This window comes from Capra hircus, chromosome 6 (assembly GCF_001704415.2).
Source record: "Capra hircus breed San Clemente chromosome 6, ASM170441v1, whole genome shotgun sequence".
NCBI lineage: Eukaryota > Metazoa > Chordata > Mammalia > Artiodactyla > Bovidae > Capra > Capra hircus.
Window position 1 is genome coordinate 66,173,958 of NC_030813.1, and position 18,534 is coordinate 66,192,491.

Sequence of the window (18,534 nt, forward strand, 5' to 3'; positions counted from 1 at the left end):
TTGATGCTGTTTGCTTTTCAGCCTCACAAGGATGTGCCCTGATCACTTGTGTGAGGACACTCTTCTTGATGTTAGATTTCACTAAGATGCTTGGCATTACTCTTCACCAAGACTAATTTGTTCTTTACACTTCCCAGTCTCCTTGTTCTCCTCCTGGTATCTGGGTTTTCTTTTCATCTCTGCCCATAAGCCTATTTCCACTTCCAAGGTTTCTAAGATTTGATACTTCATTGCTGCCAGGTGAGCTGTTATTAGCCCTTTCTTCTGGCTCCAGATGCCTCACATCTGTATACACACCATTTTTTCCAGAACTGAATCAGATAGGAGTCCCTCGGGGGCTCCAAACTCACTGCAGATGGTGACTGCGGCCATGAAATTAAAAGACGCTTGCTCCGTGGAAGAAAAGCTATGACCAACTTAGCATATTAAAAAGCAGAGACATTACTTTGCCAACAAGGGTCCATCTAGTCAAAGCTATGGTTTTTCCAGTAGTCAGATATGGATGTGAGAGTTGGACACTGAGCACCAAAGAATTGATGCTTTTGAACGGTGGTATTGGAGAAGACTCTTGAGAGTCCCTTGGACAGCAGGGAGATCCAACCAGTCCATCCAAAGAAAATCAGTCCTGAATATTCATTGGAAGGACTGATACTGAAGCTGAAACTCCAATACTTTGGCCACCTGATGCAAAGAACTGATTTCTTGGAAAAGACCCTGATGCTGGGAAAGATTGAAGGCAGGAGGAGAAGGGGACGGCAGAGGATGAGATGGTTGGATGGCATCACCGACTCAGTGGACATTAGTTTGAGTAAACTCTGGGAGTTGGTGATGGACAGGGAGGCCTGGCGTGCTGCAGTCCATGGGGTCACAAAGAATCAGACATGACTGAGCGACTGAACTGAACTAACTGAACCATATTATACTTTTTATTTAGCAAAGTTCTTGTTCCTTCTTCCCCAGAGCTGGAATATTATTATCTGGAATTTTGCAATCTTGACTCCCCCATTACCTAACTGTTGACCTTGGGAACATTGCTTCACTACTCTTGGCTTCATACTTATCATTTGCAAAATAAGGACAATGATGGTGCCTATTTTATTGCTAACAAGGATTAAATGTGTTAATACATGTTAAAACAATTCAAAGAGTGCCTGGAACAGAGCACTAACAAAGTGTTAGCTATATTAATAACTGACATATTCGATTTTTGAAACTGACAGGTTTTTTAACTCATTGCCACTGATGGAGAGAAAGTCTTTCTACAGCTAGAGGTCAAAAGCTTAAAAGTGTTAAAGCATTAGGGAGTTAACACACTGGTGTGAATAAGTTTTAGTCAAAGTGAAAATGAGGGCATTAGACAGTTTGCAGTTTCAATAGTATACAGAGTTCAAAGGTGGCCAAGACACCTACAAAATGAAAGGAAATGAAACTGGGTGGGAAAAGTTTCCAAAAGAGGATGCAGGAGGCTCAGGCAAACTTCAAAGACTTTGCAACTTTTTTGGAGGTGGTCATAGAGATGACAGGACCACCAGCTGACCCAGGCTCCTCACCCCTTCCCTATCCTTGAAATGTACATTCTGCTCACTCTTTTTTTTTTTTATTTTTTATTATTTTTATTTTTTAAATGTTAAAATCTTTAATTCTTACATGCGTTCCCAAACATGAACCCCCCTCCCACCTCCCTCCCCACAACATCTCTCTGGGTCATCCCCATGCACCAGCCCCAAGCAAGCTGCACCCTACGTCAGACATGGACTGGCGATTCAATTCTTACATGACAGTATACATGTTAGAATTCCCATTCTCCAAGGACATAGCATTGAGAGAGTAAGGGGCTGTTGAGACCTTTTGATGGAATATGTACTGAACCCCATTAAGAACTCTATATAAAGCTTTAAGATTCTCAGGAAGGGCGGCAGTATCTTGTATGGAAATCTACTCATTTTGCAGCCAGACAAGTTTTGCAGGTAAGTTCCCCTGCTTACTCACACTGTCATCCATCAATCTGAAGTGGTCAGCACTTTCTCCAGTCTCTCCTTGCCCCCCTTGTAGGGGGGCCATGAACCAACATGATTGTATTCATTGCTGCTGCAGGAATAAACCCAGAGGTGTGATTAAGGTACTCCTTTCTGACTGTATTGTGAAAACACACCGAGCCTGCAACTTTGGTCCTGCCCTGGATCTGAGGAGGCTGAGATAGACATTTAGCCCAGCAGTGAACTGTCTGGGCAGCAAATACTAAGAAAACTGGCAGCAAGACAGATGTGGGGCTGAGCCAAGGACACCTGTGTTTTATGCTGCTTGCCGGGGGCTAAAAACTAGGTGCAAGAATGGGTGCGAGCAGGTTCTAGATAAGACCAGATGGTCAAGCTTGACTGGAGAGCAGCGATGTCCCAGACACTGGGGCCAGACTGTTCCCAGGGAAATCTGTTTGGGGCATGCATACCTCTCTTCTGTGGTGAATGTGTTCCAATAACTTGTGCTGCGCTTTATGAATTTGACTCATGGTGGCTTCACTTTGTATTTTCAAACTGTTCTAACTCTGAGGCAGCTCACAGGTTTATATTTAATTTCTAAGTAAAATACATTTCTCAGTAAAGGGAAAAGACATTGCTTTTTCAAGTTTTTGGCTTAAACCTAATTTTAAATGTTTGATGAATATGTGCAAATTTTCTCCCCAACTATTTATGATTTATAGACTTCTGTCTAAACTCCTCACAATCATTACATGTTGATTTTTTGATATTTCAAAATATAGGGGAAAAAAATCACCAAAAAGTAGTATAACAAACATCTACTGTACTCAGCTCTATTCTAGCATTTTTGTCAAAATAGATTCAAAACCTGTAAAATAAAAACAAAATATTACAGAAACAATCAAAATTTCCTGAATACTTCACCATAGTAGTTCTTCCATTTTTTAAATGCAGTCATCTTTCCACAAATATTTGTGTATTGTTATATATGTATACAAAATAACTATTATGCTTTTAACATTTTATATATAGTAAATTATATATATAAATTTGCTTTTATATTAACATTATGTTTTGGAAATTACTCATTTTTATACATTTTTATGGTAATTAACCCGAGTTTCTATAAGAAACAATACTCAGCATAATAAGATAAAAGTTAATTTCTTCCTCAGGTAAGGTCCAATGTTGTTTACTCGTTTAAACTCTGAGTAGATTTTCTCCAAGAACTGACAGGGATCAGAGCTTCTTCCATCATGTGACTCTTCTATCTGTTACTTCTGCTTTCTCTAGCTTCACTGAAGTGGGAGAAGGAGAAAAGAATGAAAAGCACACAATTTATTTAGCCATCTTGGCCAAAAAGTAACCCCAAACTGTTTTTTCTTGACATTCTATTGCACTGAACATGTCACAGTCACACTGACTTCAAGGAAGACACTGAGTTGTAAAAATGACAATAAATGGTTTCAGAGCATTAGTCAGGAAATGTGGCCATGAATCGTGGCTTTAATTTATAGAGGTCTGTCTGCTATTTATCAACATACTATTATTAGGCATTGGTTAGTTCTGCAACATTTTTACTCTCTCTGGTTAAAAGTAGAAAAGTACTCTCTCTCATAAAGTAGAAAAGCTTATTTATTCATTCCATTCTTCATTTGATCTCCTGCAATCTACCAGGATTTTTTTTTTTTTTTTTTTTGCCGTATTCTATCCCAGATAATTTTCCTGAAGGACACACAGTAGCAGAGAAAATTTATATCCAGCTACCTATAGAACTATGGGGAAAATGTTCCAATAGAGGTTTTAAGCACTGCTAAAAAGCCTGGAGTATTAGGGAGAATTACATCTTGACTTTTTCAAGGATGAGATGGACAGAGAAGTGCTGCAATGATAGAATCCAACATGAAAGTCTTGCTTCTGTTTATACAGAAAATGGGAAGAGTTCAGCATTAATTAAATATCAAGTACAGGGTGATGAAGTGCAATGAAAGTAAAACAATTTAAATAATATAGATTAAAAGGTTGTGCATGCAGATATAGCATGTGGCCTTCAATGAAATATGCTCTGGGTTGCAAAAGTCAAAGATTCTTTGAAAACACTTCACATTTTGCCCTATAAAAATTCACATTCCTGATTACCGATTGACAAGCCAAGCCTATTATTTCTAGTATTATTCCACATTGTTAAAAATTTTCAAACTCTTGAATAATGGTTTAATAGAAATTTTTAGAAAATCATGATCAATTCAAGCCACTTGAATTGACTGCTAAGGTAACAGTGACATTCAATGAATTACAAAACTGCTTAACGGTTTTCTGAAGAAAAGGAAAGCCAAATTCAGAAATTTACCTTTTTCTAGGTGACAAAATTTCTATTATGCAGGCAATTTGATGAACCAAAAGATGTTTCTTGGTTGATGTGAGAATAGAATCAGTTTTTAAATCAGGTGTTAAAATAGCTGACCTGTTATTATTAGAAAATTTAAATCTTAATAAATAGCATGTTCAGTTTTAAAAGCAAGATTGAGAAATACCAGAATTAGTACAATTTTTGACTGGAGGAAGATGTCTGCAAAGAGTAATGACTGAAATTAACTCATCTTGAATGAAATTCTAAGTCTACAATTTACTAGAAGTGTGGTCTTCTGCATGTCATATAGCTTCTATATAGCTCACTATTTCTCACCTTAAAAAGAGAGTGTTAGGTCAGACTCTTAAATTCCCTGCTGGTGTTAACCTCCAGTGAATCTAAAAGGAGTATTTGGCATCATGCTCTAGATATGACATAATAGTAAGAGAAAAGTTTTACGACTCTGGCAACTATTCGATATTATACACATCTTCAATGATACTTTCATAACTATGATGCTTTGCTGATGGTTGCATTATTCATGCATTTACTCAAAATTCTAGGAGAATTGTACTGTGAAAACCACTGTAGGAATATACCTAAGGGCTAAATACAAAGAAATAAATAAGAAGCAACTAGACACAAAGAGTAATATGAGTATGTAAAATAGAAAACAATAAATGTAAATAGCAAAAAATAAAACACTTTCAGTTCAGTTCAGTTCAGTCGCTGAGTCATGTCCAACTCTTTGCAACCCCATGGACTGCAGCATGCCAGGCCTCCTTGTCCATCACCAACTCCCGGAGTTTACTCAAACTCACGTCCACTGAGTTGATGATGACATCCAACCATCTCATCCTCTGTCGTTCCCTTTTCCTCCCACCTTCAATTTTTCCCAGCATCAGGGTCTTTTTCAAGGAGTCAGTTCTTCACATCAGGTGGCCAAAGTTTTGGGGTTTCAGCTTCAGTGTCAGTCCTTCCAATGAATATTCAGGACTGATTTTCTTTGAAATGGACTGGATGGATCTCCTGCAGTCCAAGGGACTCTCAAGAGTCTTCTCCAGCACCACAGTTCAAAAACATCAATTCTTTGGCACTCAGCTCTCTTTATACTCCAACTCTCACATCCATACATGACTACTGGAAAAACCATAGCTTTGACTAGACGGACATTGGTTGGCAAAGTAATGTCTCTGCTTTTTAATATGCTGTCTAGGTTGATCATAACTTTTCTTCCACGGAGCAAGCGTCTTTTAATTTCATGGCTGCAGTCACCATCTGCAGTGATTTTGGAGCCCAGGAAAATCAATTCTCTTGCTGTTTCCATTGTTTCCCCATCTATTTGCCAGGAAGTGATGGGACCAGATGCCATCATCTTAATTTTTTGAATGATCCAATTTAGTCTGTCCCAAACCAACTTAACAACAAAACACCCATTCCCAAATTTTCCTTCCACACCTTCCCTGTGTTGGATAATGGCAACTCTTCCATCCTCTCAGCTCAAAGACTTTGGAGTCATCCTTAATTCCTCTCTTTCCCTCACACAACACATCTATTCTGTCAGAAGGTTCTATTAACTCTAGCTTCAAAATGTATCCAGAATATGACCACTTATCACCACCACTACTACCATTTATTTTCCACCTGGATTAGTGATGCATCTCCTTCCACCCTTGCCAACGAGATGTCTACATTTCAGAGTAGCTAGAGCGATTTCATTAAAAAGCAAATCAGACTGTGTTATTCTCCATATCAGATTCTTCCACTGACTTTCTGTCTTCTGTAACTCATCTCCTGTTGCTTTTTCTGCCTCTCATTCTGCTCTAACAGCTCTGGCCTCCTTAAACATACCCAGTACTTTTTACTTCAGTATCTTTACACTTGCTATTCTCTGTTGGAAATGTTTCTCCTCTCTAGATTTACATCTGGCTCGCTCCATCTCTATCTATAGCTCTCTACCCAAATGTCATCTTTTCAATGTGATCTTCCTTGACCACTATTTCTAAAGTCTCAGCAAACACTCCCCCTCCCAAATTTTCATTTCCTAGTTTACTGTTTTTCCTCCTGTAACTGTCTTCATATACAGTATACTGTATATTTGCTTTTTTTTTTTTGCTTATGATCCATTTTCCTCACCAGAATATAAATGTTAAAATAGCTAAGATGTATTTTTATCTATTCAGAGTTGTACACCCTGTATTTAGAATAATACTCTTGGATCATATTAGACAGTCAAGAAATATTATTGAATTTATTTATTTATCCATTCTTTTAGCAAATATGTATTCAGCAAATATGTATGTATATATATTTCATGCAGACAAGATTCTAGCTAAGGGATATACATTGATGAATTAAAGAAAAAGCTTCTTTTCCTCAGAGAGCGGTACTGTAAGAATGGGCATCATAGAGATGAACACAGAAATCTCAGCCACCATACTGGGCCATGCGAATGTACAGGAAATGTTGAAATCCACTAGTAATAGCAGATGCCCTAATGAACCTGGAAATGGAAAGAATTCATGGCAGCTCACAAGTATGGCCGTATTTTCAGTTCCTCTGCAGGTGTGTAGATCTTCAAACACGTGCAGGCTTGTCTCACTGTGTCTTACCCTCACTATTACTCAACTACTATTTCAGGTACTGCTCATCTTTTACCTGTCTGTCTACCAACTTCTGGAAGTTTCACTACCTGTGCTCCACCTTTTCTCCATCAAGAGCAGCGAGTGATACTGGTTTTGGATTTTGACTTTATAAGCTTGAATCCTGGCTCTGTCATATCTCAGCTATGTGACCAACAGCAAGTTGCTTTTCCCATCAAAAAAAATCTGAAAAATGAAGACAGTTTTACCAGAGTTTAAAGACGTCAGGTATAAATGACTTAATAAAAGGCTTACCACAGTGCCAGACACATAGTAAGCATTAAATACATTGTAAGTTGATTTTAATTCATAATTTTTTTAAATGAACCTTATTCAAAATATCTACTCCTTCCTATTTCATCACAACCAGTCAATGTCACAGCACCTTCTCTAATTCATAAATGTTTAATTTCTGTACCTTTTGCCTATATCTTCATAACAATTTCATAACAATTGCTTTCAATTTCACTGCATTTAACTTAAAAATTAAATAATTTGTTTTATTCATTTATTTGCATATCGCTTAATTTTATGTCTTAATTGCCTTATATTATACTGATGTTTTTCTTTGCTGTAGTAATCCTTAGGTAATTTTTGCCTAAAGGATTTGTAGGGGACAAAATTATCAGTCTTTTTACATCTAAAAACAAGTTTATATTCTCAGCACAGCTGAACGTTAGTTTGTGAGAGTACAGAATTAGCACTCGAAAATCATTTTTGTTCAAAATTGTAAAAACATTGCTTCATTGATTTCTGGTACTAAATTTGTTGATAATAATTTCAGATGTACAGGTTAATAAACTTCATTTTTATCTTATCAATTAAGAATATCTGGTACTAAATTTGCTGATAAGAATAAGTTATTCTCTTTTCTATGGAAATAATATTGTTTTTCTTAAGACAGTTTTAGATTTACCCAAGATGTTCTGAAAATTCACCAGAACATGACTAATTAATACTGTTTAACATTTAATAAGCTTGTTCAATCTTAAAACAAGTAATTTTTCTCACTTCTAGGACATTGCTATTTCTTTAACTATTTGTTGCTCTCCTTTTTCTCTATTCATTTCTTATGTAACTTCTGACTCTCTTTTCAATGATTCTTTTGTCTGTTTGCAAGGCAGTCTTGATAATTACCTGATTATATTATCTAGTTCACTAACAAAATCTTCAGTTGTGTCATTCATCTATCAAATTTTCTCTTAAAATTTGAAATTACATTTCAAATTCCTAGAACCTCAGTTTTCGTTGTTGTTATTGTTGTTATTGTAGACGTTTGTATTCACCTAACAGTTTATTCATTTTATTGATATTCTGTCCATACTTAAAACTTCTCAAGGTATTATATTATAGTCTTACTGTCCACTAGGATTTAGTTTTCTGCTTATGGAATTTATTTCTTTTCCTTCATGATGTTGATTTCTTTAAGGATGGGCTACCCTTTGATTATCTGTCCACAGTTATATGTGAGGGTCCATATTAAACAGTCTTTCATTTCTGAAACCAACATTAGAACTGTTTCATGTATATAGTTAGCACGTTTCTGATTACAGGAAGTGAAGGAGCCCTGCAACCTCCAAATACCCATCCTACATTCATTCAGTTTTAGCATAGAGTTGAAGAGACTTTTTGACTGAAGAAATCATTTTGTTGCTTAAAATGTTGAATGATTTAGACTTTATCTCCTAGAGGGAAGGAGTGAATGTGAAAGTGAAAGTCACTCAGCCGTGTCCGAGTCTTTGTGATCCTATGGACTATCTCGTCCATGGAATTCTCCAGGCCAGCATACTGGAGTGGCTAGCCGGTCCCTCCTCCAGGGGATCTTCCCAATCCAGGGATCAAACCCAGGTCTCCCACATTGCAGGCAGATTCTTTACCAGCTAAGCCACCAGGGAAGCCCAAGACGGAGGGAGGGGTGTTGTAAATGTTTTTTTTTTTCCACTCAGAAAATGATCCTTTAATTCACAAATGACACTGTCACTATATCATTTGATGATTAGCCCAAATGTCTAGATTTTCCCAATTTTCCTTCAAATTCCTCTTAAAATAATTGGAAGAATCTTGATAGTAACAAAATAAAAATGATAGGTTAGTTATGTTTTGATCTCCATTTAGTAATGGCGAGTGTATTTAATATGGGGCAGAAAAACAGCTTTATTTTCTAACCATATCTCCTTTTTTTCCTGGTCTCTTCTTCCTTGCTTCATTATTCCTCTTGTCACTCCACTCACTCCACTCAATGTTCAAATTATCCCTGAAATACTACCAGTGCCTTTACTGCCATAAGTTGTGCAACTTGAAGCCTTTGCTTTTGTTTTCCACCTGCCCTAACTTCTCCCAAGAGCTTAACTCTGTGAATTCAAGGTCTAGCAGAAAGTTTCAACTTCTTTAAAGTGTCTTCCCTAACACTACAGGGTAGTATGAAATGCTCTTTTCTCATTTATAGCATTTTTGATATTATATACTGGTAATTCATATGTGTTTAACTTGTTAGTTTTTTATCTTGTATCATTTTATAATTCTGAAAATAATTTTTGTGTGAATGAATGAAACTTAACACTATACATTTAGGTAGAAAATTGTTCACCTGGATAATAACCTCGCTATTTATAACCCTTTTGTCCTTCAGTTAATTCCAGATACATTTAACCTATGAAATAAGTAAGATGAAAAGTATAAATAGTTCCTACTTAAAAAAAAAAAAACCTGTAAAATCTCTACATATAGCAAAATTATGAATGACAACATTTTTAAATGATAGTTAACTGTAAGGTAATATCTCCCTGGTAACAACTTAATAGTAATTCTCTTTGAACTTCTTCTACCCACAGACCCACATTAGTTAGTCAGAGCTCACAACATGCCAAGCACTTCCAGCTGACACTTTACAATATACCACTTGGGGAGCACAGGTCTGTGGTGCTTAAAGGAAAAAATGTCTCTAATTCTGGCTTGTTCTAAAAATGTAAATCACTCATAACATAGAATAAACCCAAAGTGCATTTAATTACATAGCAGAATTTGCCAAAAAAAAAAAAAATCATGTAATTATATCAACAGGTTAAAAAAAGCAGTTTACAGTGGCAACATTTTTTTGATAATTAATAGTGTGCTGGTAAAAAGTAGTATGGAGGGCTTCCCAGGGAACACAGTGGTAAAGAATCCGACTGCCAATACAGGAGACACAAGAGACGTGGGTTCAATCCCTGGGTTCAGAAGGTCCCCAGGAGAAAGAAATGGCAACCCACTGCAGTATTCTTGCCTAGAAAATTCCATGGACAGAGGAGCCTGGAGCTGCAGAACTAGACACAACTGAGGGACTAAACTGTCGTCAGACTACCTAAATTTGAATTCCGTCTCTTCTCGTTTCATTGTTTGACCTTGGATATATTAATGAACTTTCTCTGCCTCAGTTACTTTATCTGTAAAATAGAACTAATCATAGTATTACTACCTCTGAAGAATACCTAAAATCATGGAAAATGTCCAGTGTTTAAAATAGGATTGGTAAGTAATAACCCTATAAAACTGTTTAACTATTCTTATTAAGCATATAAAATTAGTGTTTTAAACAAAATCAGTAACTTGGAATAGCTCTAATAATAAGAAAGGAATACCCATAGAGTATTCCACTCTCAATACTGGAAATAGTAGAAATATTGGCAATCTGAGAAGAAATTTTTTAAAAGTATAAGTGTAATAAAAGGGTAAAATATTAATTTATTTATAATAGCATAATTTATAGAATTGTTAGGACATGATTAAAAAGTAAAATGGAAATGAGATAAAAATATACCTGACTGTATCACATGATATAAGATTTATTTTCAGAAGTCCACATTATAATATATGAATAAGAGTGAAAAATACAAAGTAGAAAAAAAGACATTTTTCATATTAGCAGCTAGAAATCTGTTAAATAACTGGCTACTAATATAGCCTGAAACACAAGACATTTTTATAAGACAATAATAAACTTTTACAGAATAAATTCATATGCAAAAATGAAATGAGACCATCTGCATTAGCACAGATAAAAATGATACTTGTTAGTTAATAGGTTTATTGTAATAACAATGTTACACAGATTTTATAATCTTAATAAGCTGGTATGTCAGTCTACAAAATAAAGTGTGAATGCATAACAAGGGATATGTATTTCATTAATAGTGTGACTACCTTATTATTGTTGTTCAGTCACTAAATCGTGTCCAACTCTCTGCAGTCCTGAGGACTGCAACATCCCAAGCTTCCTTGTCCTGACTGCCTCCCAGGGTTTGCTCAAACTTATGTCCATTGAGTCAGTGATGCCATTTAATCATCCTTTGGAGCATGATGTACTCAGCATATAAGTTAAATAAGCAGGGTGACAATATATAGCCTTGTCGTACTCCTTTCCCAAATTTGAACCAGTCTGTTGTTGCATGTCTGGTTCTAAGTGTTGCTTTTTGACATGCCTACAGGTTTCTTAGGAGACAGGTAAGGTGGTTGGTCTGGTATTCCCATCTCTTTAAGAATTTTCTACTGTTTGCTGTGATCCATATACTCAAAGACTTCAGAATAATAAAGAGTAAAACATATTTTATAATCTTAATAAATTGGGCTTCCCTGATAGCTCAGTTGGTAAAGAATCTGCCTGCAATGCAAGAGACCCCAGTTTGATTCCTGGGTCAGGAAGATCCTCTAGAGAAGGGTTAGGCTATCCACCCCAGTATTCTTGGGCTTCCCTTGTGGCTTAGCTGGTAAAGAATCCACCTGCAATGCAGGACACCTGGGTTCGATCCCTGGGTTGGGAAGATCCACTGGAGAAGGGAAAGGCTACCCATTCCAGCATTCTGGCCTGGAGAATTCCATGGGCTGTATAGTCCATGGGATCACGAAGAATCACAAAATAAAGTGTGAATGCATAAAAAAGGATATACATTTCATTAACAGTGTGACTACCTTATAATTGTTTTTCAGTTACCAAGTCGTGTCCAATTCTTTGCAGTCCCATGGACTACAACATTCCTTGTTGCAGTCCCCTGCAGGGCCCCTAGTTGTCCTTAACTGCCTGCCAGGGTTTGCACAATCTCATGTCCATTGAGTTGGTGATGCCACTCAATTATCTCCAGAGCATAATGTACTCTGCATATAAGTTAAATAAACAGGGTGACAATATATACAGCCTTGTCATACTCCTTTTCCAAATTTGAACCAGTCCATTGTTTCATGTTCGATTCTAAGTGTTGCTTTTTGACTTGCCTACAGGTTTCTCAGGAGACAGGTAAGGTGGTTGGTCTGGTATTCCCATCTCTTTAAGAATTTTCTACAGTTTGTGGTGGTCCACACATTCAAAGCCTTCAGCATAATAACAAAGTAAAACATTTTATAATCTTAATGAATTAATGTTACTTAACCTACAAAATAAAGTGTGAAAGCATAAAAAAGATATATATTTCAAAGGCAGTGTGTCTACCTTAGCAAACCTTACTAATAATGATTGTGATAAAAATATATCATAAATGAAAATTTGGACCCTTTCACCAGTTGTAAGATGAAAAAAATCTGGGAAAACAATGTACGTCATGGTGATTTGCTGTTGTTACTCTTTAGTCACTTAGTTGTGTCCACCTCTTAGCGAACCCACAGACTGTAGCACGCCAGGCTGCTCTTGTCCTTCACTATATTCTGGAGTTTGCTCAAACTCATATCCATTGAGTCAGTGATGCCATCCAACCATCTCATCCCATGTTACCCCCTTCTCCTCCCGCCCTCCTAGCATCAGAGCCTTTTCCAATGAATTGGCTCTTTGCATCAGGTGACCAATGTATTGGAGCTTCCTCCTCAGCATCAGTGCCAATGAATATTAAGGGTTGAATTTTCTTTAGGATTGACTGGTTTGATCTTCTTGCTCTCCAAGAGACTCTCAAGAGTCTTTTCCAGCACCACAGTTCGAAAGCATCAATTTTTTAGTGCTCAGCCTTCTTTATAATTCAACTCTCACAACCATACATAACTACTGAAAAAATCATAGCTTTGACCTTTTTGACTATAAGGACTTTTGTCAGCAAAGTGATGTCTCTGCTTTTTATTTTGCTGTCTAGGTTTGTCATAGCTTTTTTTCCAAGGAGGAAGTGTCTTTTAATTTCATAGCTGCATTATAGATAATAATCATTGCATATATAATAATAATCAATATAGATAATAATCATTATCAATGATAATCATTCAATAATCATTGAAATCTAAGAGATTATATTTTAAGTGTTTTCATTACACATACACACAAAAAGGTAACTATGTGAGATGATGGCTATATCAACTTGGTTATGGTAAGCATTTCACAATGTAGACATATATTAAATCATTATTAAATATTGAAATTGAATGTGATATATGCATGCTGCTGCTGCTGCTAAGTCACTTCAGTCGTGTCTGACTCTGTGCAACCCCATAGACGGCAGCCCACCAGGCTCCCCTGTCCCTGGGATTCTCTAGGCAAGAACACTGGAGTGGGCTGCCATTTTCTTCTCCAGATATATGCATAATAAGTTAATATATTATATATGATATATGTGTGTGTTTGTGCTTAGTCACTTAGTCATGTCTGACTCTTGGCAACCCCATGGACTGTAGCCTGCAAGACTCCTTTGTTCATGGGATTCTCTAGGCAAGAATACAGGAGTGGGTATTCCCTTCCCCAGGGTATTATATGATATATACATATTATATATATATGTACACACATTAGGTTAAATCAGAAACACTGATTAATTAAACAGAACGCAAATTCCACAGGTAGATTCAGAAAATTGCATATTGTATGACAATATTACAAACTGTCCTTTAAGATAGATTGTGGTGATTCTGCCCCCAAAGTGTATGAAATTATATTTCTCCAAAACATTCATAATAATTGAGGCTAAATCTTTTTTAAAATAGCAAACTAGTGAATAAAAATAGTACTTCATATATTTTTAAAAATTGTATTAATTTAGTTATTACCAAGGTTGATGTTTTTTAATATTACTTTTGAAACTTTCTTTTGTGAGAGTCCTGTTAAAATCATTTGCCCATTTACTTATTAGGTTTATTTCTTTCCCTTATTGATGTGTTTCAAAATTTTAATAATATATATTGCAGATATATCTTCCCAATTCATTACTTATTAGTCTTAATCAATTTTTATAGAATATTTTAAATACCTTGAAATATAGAGAGAGCAGAATCATATCTCTATATATATCTCATGTTTTGATTAATTTGCTTGAGATTTTTTCTTGGATTAAGTATTATAGATAGAGTTGAAGCATGTTTTATATTCTAAAACTTAGTACCCTTCCTATTTTGTTATTTATCTTTTTAGTATCTATTATCCAAAATCTGTATTGTATGCATGCTGCTGCTGCTGCTAAGTCGCTTCAGTCGTGTTCGACTCTGTGCGACCCCAGAGACGGCAGCCCACCAGGCTCCCCCGTCCCTGGGATTCTGCAGGCAAGAACATTGAAGTGGCTTGCCATTTCCTCCTCCAATGTGTGAAAGTGAAAGTGAAGTGTGTCTGGCTCTTAGTGATCCCATGGACTGTAGCCCACCAGGCTCCTCCATCCATGGGATTTTCCAGGCAAGAGTACTGGAGTGGGGTGCCATAAAGTAATATATATTCTGATTTTTTCACTTAATGTTTTTAACTTTAGTTAATGCTGTCAATTTGTTTCATTCCATATCTAGCTCTTTTTATTGTGTCTTGTTTTTGCTTAATGTTTTATGCTGGGATTTATCTGTGTAATAGCATATAGATTTTTAATATATTGAGTGTTTTATTGTATTTTATAACTATATATTTATTCTGAATAGATAAATATTTACGTTGCTGCCAGTTTTGTACTATTAAAAGCCACACTGCAATCAACATTCTTAGACTGCATGAATATATCTCTAGAGTGTGTTCCTAGTGCTGGAAATTCTGAGCCAAATGGTTTATGCATCTTTGACTTTATGAGACATGTACAGATTTCTTTATAAAGTATTCAGATCCATTTATATCCCTCCTGAAAGTACTTATATGAGCATCTCTAACCAATATTTGACATTCTTAAGTTTTTCATACCTGATATATTTAGAATGGTATATCATTGTTTTAGGGCTTCCCTGGTAGCTCAGTTGGTAAAGAATTCACTTGCAATGCAGCAGACCCTGGTTCGATCCCTGGATCAGGAAGATCTCCTGCAGAAGGAGACAGCAACCCACTCCAATATTCTTGCCTGGAGAATCACATGGACAGAGGAGCCCGGTGGGCTACAGTCTATGGGGTCACAGAGAGTCAGACAACACTTAGAGACTAAACCACCACCACCACATTATTACTTTATTAGCAATCCCTCATTTAGAGAGGCTCTTTGTCTTTTTTATTCCTTCTTTCTTTCTCTTTTATTGACTTCTAGAAAACTTTTCTTTTTTTTGATAATTTCTTCATACTAATATTTTGGCAATTAAATTTGCTGAAAATACTTTTCGGTTGACTTTACACTATATTAAATGATCTTTTAATTTAAAGGTTACATTTTCTGTAGTTATCACTACTGGTCTTTCCTTTTATAATTTATATTATACTTTCATTTATCTTTAAATCTTTGTGCTCAAGTGCTCAGTCATTAGCACTCTTCGTGACCCATGGACTATAGCCTTCTGGGTTCTGCTGTCCATGGAATTTTCCAGGCAAGAATCCTGGAGTGGGTTGCCATTTCCTCCTCCAGCAGATCTTCCCAACCCAGGGATCAAACCCATGTCTCCTGAGTCGCGCACTGGCAGGCAGATTCTTTTACCACTGAGCCACCTGGGAAGCCCCTTTTAAGTCTTTCCCTGAATCCAAATCATAAATATATTTCTTATAAGATTTTTCTAAAGTTTTGGCTTTATATTTCAGTTATGTATCCACCTGTAATACATTTTTGTGCATGCAATAACATAAAGGTTTACATTTTTCTCCCTTTATGAATAATAAATTGTCCCCATAGCATTTATTGAATATCTCATCCTTTCCTATCTTCCCTAAAATAGAAGAATATTTTATGCTATTTATTTGGCTGTGCTATTTTCTGTTTTACTATATCTAAATGAATTTCAGACTTAACAGAAACTGTTTTAATTTCAATGTCTCAAAGATCTTGATATCTCAAAGCCAAGTGCTCCCATATACTTCTTTTTTTCTTCCAAATTTTGTCTTTTTTTTCACTCTTTACTCTTACATTTTTCACTCTTTACTCTTGCATTTATATTTTAGAACTGATGTCTTAATTTTCACAATAAATGTAGGAGTTTCAATTCAAATTGATTATATTTCTTATATTGGATAGAATTAATATCTTTATAATATTGACTCTCCCCAGCCACATAGTTTTCATTTAGCTAGGTCTCATGTCCTTCAAAAATATTATATAGATTCTCTACAAAGCTCTTACACTTTTTTCTGTTATTCCTAGATACACTAGAATTTTTCCTATTATTGTAATAGAATGTTTCCCATTTTATGTGTCTTTTTGGTAGGAGTTAAGTACAGGAATACTACTAATATGTACTTAACGTTATTCAATTTTGAAGTTACAAGTCTCGTTTAACTCACTGTATTCTTATATGTTTGGAGACCTCATTGGATTTTTCTCTCTAGATAAATGTAACATATGGATATAAGGATAGCTTAATTTCTTCCTTTTTTATTCTTTAAAAAAATTATTGTCTCATTGTAATATCACACTTCTACTATAATTAGATTGCAATATCATACCTCTATATAATTAAGTAGTCCTACACTTTAACTGAAGTACCTCATAAGTATCATGATTAATTACTTTTCAAGTATATGTTTTAAAAATAACTCTAAAATGATATATTCAGCTCTATCAACATTTTCGTTTAATTGTTCAGCTTTTGTAAGCATACATCAAGAGAAAAGATGTTTAGTAATCATTTTGTAAATGCTGAATTATAGGTACTTATCCATTATTTTTGAACTTTTGGCAAATATTGCTAAATAAAATCCTAGTTATTATTCAAAAATAATGATTGAGGTTTATAACCAACCGGAAAACATATATCCCAGTAAAAGCTATATAAATTTAAAAAATATAGCAAACATCTAACCAACAACATCTTTTACAAACTGAATTTGACTACCAAGGATAACAATTTGCAACTTCCAATAGATGAGTCAGTTAACAAATTCCATGTGGAAGGAGACTCTGTATGCTCTTTTCTGCTGTTGTACCACCAGTATAGAGTGTGACACTTAGTAAATGTTCAATAAATATTTGAGGAATAAATGAATGAAATAAACTCTCCATATATTTTATTTTCTCCAGTACAGTTTTTGCAAAGAGTTGTGCAGCACAGAGAGGTTCTATGCTTCAACAAAGACCTGTAGCATAAACAGATCTTCTCCTTTACCCATTAAAAGCAGAGCCACATGGATTAAAAAAAGGTAGAGGACATACTTTAAAGTCAATTAAGAAAATTGACTGAGTTAATGCTGGCCCCAGAAGAAAAGGCCATAGTGTTTAAAGTTGTCATGAGCCTCAAAGAAAAAAATGAAATTAATGTACACATTGAATGTCAAGATCTACACATATGTAAATGTATGTATCATTGTTTAGGACAGTTTCAAAAGTCTGCAGATCCTGACCTTCACAACTACTTGATGATTCTATTATATTTCTGAAAACTTGTACTGGTCCATCACCTCCTCTCTATGCTAAACACTATCTGACTTCATTTCTTTTTGCTTGGTGTTACTGTAATAATTCTTCTTCCTTGTTTTCAGTATCTCTGGTTCTTTCTCTTGGGATCTATGCTTCATAGAATACAGCAGATAGGTCCATAGATTCAGAGTTAAAATGCTGATTTCATCATTTATTAACAGTTTAATTAAACTAGTTACATTATCTTGATTTGTTCTTAGTATCATCTATAAAATTATAATATAGTAATATCTAATAATAGTAATAGTAATAACATTTGGATTACTACCAGGTTTAAATGAGATCATCTATGTAATGTGCCTGATAACCAGCAAATAGTCCACAACTGATGAAGATTAATCACTCTTACCATGTTTATTCTATCAGAACATTCTAAAACCTAAATCTGACCCTGACCATTGCTACTTAAAACTCTCAGTGATTTCCAGAAGCTTAAAAGTGCATAGTGGAGAATGTACCTTTCCCTGCAGTCTAGCTTTGGTTTCCCTTTGCACCCTCACCGCCCTCAGGTCCTCCCTCCCTCTCTCCTTCCAGCCTTTTATATTCTACTCAGTCATTTCAGGGTTCAGCTACTTAAGCAGACCACAGGCTTTCAGGTCTCATAGTCTGCTAAAGTCTCTTTCAAGTCTCTTTGGCATATTCTGTTCCCTCCTTCTGGAATTACCCTCTTTCTCTGCTCTGGCAAAATACTTCTTTCTCCAGAAACCCTACCTACCTCACTTTGGTAGAATTAACAACCCTCTTGCCACTATGTGAACTATATAGAGATATATTGAATTTACATATATTTACATCCATCTTCCCCAACAGCCTGTGAATTTCCCAACGTCAGA